Raw genomic sequence first — 2,783 nt, 5'->3', positions numbered from 1 at the left:
ATTTTATGTTCCCTGAGACACGGTGATGAGGAAAACAATTAGAGATCTTTTGAAGTTTAAAATCCTAAAAATTTAACTTTTCTCCCTATTTTCATTACGTCATGGCTTTTGATCTGGGTCGTCTTATTTTCTTCCTTTATGATAACTTATTGTTCATGCTTCTACCCCGTCACACCAATAAACCCGGTTAGTCGCAATAAAATTAAGATATCTAAAAACTTACTTCTAAATATATAATGAAACTTCCCAGCATATTTAATAAAACATCATTATAGTTTCTTTTTCAAGATCAATTTCCATTAGCATGAAACCAAATATCTCTTTGAAACTTACAAAGTATTTTTCCTTCCTGCATAACTTTGCATTATCGATCAAAATCTGCACAGAAGCTGATATTGTGTTAGAACTCTTGGCTGAAAAAAAAGAAAAAAAAAATAATGTAAATGATAGAATTTTTGTCTTCGGTAATAGTTGAATTCATTTTCAACTCCTAGCATAAAGGACATCTCATATCTTAACTTTGAAGGAATGTGTAAGAACATGTTTTTTTTTTCAATTTTTTTTAATAGAATTAATCAAAATCCAATTTTCTACAGAAATTATTACTAATATTACTGCTATTATCATTATTACTGTAGTTCCTGTTGTTGGAGTTGTTAGCGATGGTATTAATATTATTATTTTTATTATTATTATTATTATTATTATTATTATTATTATTATTATTATTATTATTATTATTATTATTATTAGTCACCCTACAACGCTAGTTTGAAAGGTATAATGCTAGAAAGGCAAGAGCAAGAGAGGGTAAAGACTATATTAAGATCGGCAGTAACATTATAATGGATCAATCATAGATATACTATAAAACAAAACAAATGTCAATCTATTCCTCAGAAAATCGTTGGCAAAATGTATGATTCTAAAAATAATTCCACAATCTGATCGCAGCTGGAGTAATGAATTAAAAGCTCAAGATAGAGACGACTGGCGAGATCAAATCTATTGAGTAGTAGTAAATCTTATGATGGAGAAGGCAAGTGTGTTAGATTTAACTGCATGCCTAGTACTACGAACACAATGTACATTTTAAGAAGATATGAAAATAACATTTAGTCAAAATTATGAAAAATCTTATGCAAGATGCACAAAACATTAACTGAAATACGGTGCCAGAGATTAATATCCATATCAGAAATAACGAATTTGATAGAAGAAAAGATTTGAGGTCAATATTCCTAACAGGGCAAAATTAAATAGTTGAGGAATTTTAACGGGAGAGACTGGTTGTTAATAATCATTAATGGTTTTCCAATAAGGTATATTGATATACAATCGAAGAAGAAATAGATTGGATGTCTTTTTTCAAAAGTAGATTCTCAAAACCGAATCACATTCGGAATTTCAAAGGAGTATCATACAGATAAAGAGACTTGTCAATAAAAAGATCTGGATGTTGAGGAGGCGTCTCGAATAACTAATTTTATTTAGAGAAACCCCCAGGTATTTATATCGCCCATAAGGTCACATAATGGTGAAATTTGCATGTGTACATCCAATGTCTTTTCTTTTTTTGGTGGGCTGTTGCTTACTGCTTGAAACCTGTTATAGTCAGGCATAAAACTTTTGGCATAAAAACAGGCAAAATTATACTGATAATGAAAATATTGTTGAAATTAGTGTGTCTTGTATTCAATGACTTTTATCATTTAGGTCTATTGGTGGCCACAATGTGCGCTGTGTGGAAGAAAAACAAAAGAGACCATTATTCTATATTTGTAATTTTATTGTTTGATGCCTGTGCATATTATGGCTAGCCCCGTCGCAGTATAGACTTGCATGTGAAAAAAGGGCAACCTAAACTACAGTGTAATACTGTTGGCGAGTCGTCTAGTCATGTAATTTCAATGGTTATCCAATTCTGCTTTCCCTGAATGTTGTAGAGAAGATGTTTCAGAGAACAGTGGATAACATGGAATGGTTACATTTATGGCTGCATATGCGGTGTCTTGCAAGACGTGACTTATGGTATGTTGGTCTTTCAATATGTACTAATTTGCTGGAAGCTTATAAGTCTGACGGCAGGGGCAAATTTCTCCAAAATATGACATAGGCACTACAGATTCTCCCAGGTGTTGGAGAAAAAAAAATAACAGGGAAAACCCATAGGTTGCCATGCCCTATTTCTTCTACCAAAACATCCATGGTGTCCTTGGGGTGGTTTTTTGTCCAAGGAGGAGGAGGGAAGCTGTGAAAACAAGCTGGAATTGGTGCAGAGTGATATCAAAGCTGTTCTGAAAGTACCATAGATACATTCCACCATTCCATTAGCTCCATGGTTGTATGTGGTAGCCTGATGTATGTTGATGCCGATAAAATGATCTTATGATGTCCACAATTGAGATGTGAAAGTGGATCTTATTTCAAAGGTAACAGTCTCTGGGATGCTGAATCTTCCTAACCCTCCAGAAAATAAAGCAGCAGTTCATGAGATGGATGTTGCATCTTGCATGGGCATGTCTTCAGGCTATCAAGTGGAGCTATTGATGCAACGATGTCCTTGTGGTATGGGTAGGGGCCTATCATTTCAATGCAAATATGGGCAAAATGATGCTCAGTTTGATGAAAAGTGTCTGCATTCGAATCGGTATGTCGATGCAACATTGAAGTATAACATGATGTAATTTTTGACCCAACCCTTAAAATACTCAGAAATGTCATGACATATGAACTTTAACTTCAGTAGCTCTGCAGTAGATCAGCACAAAGGGTGTGAGAGC

This window comes from Palaemon carinicauda, chromosome 17 (genome assembly GCF_036898095.1).
Source record: "Palaemon carinicauda isolate YSFRI2023 chromosome 17, ASM3689809v2, whole genome shotgun sequence".
NCBI lineage: Eukaryota > Metazoa > Arthropoda > Malacostraca > Decapoda > Palaemonidae > Palaemon > Palaemon carinicauda.
Note: the sequence above shows the minus strand (reverse complement) of the source record.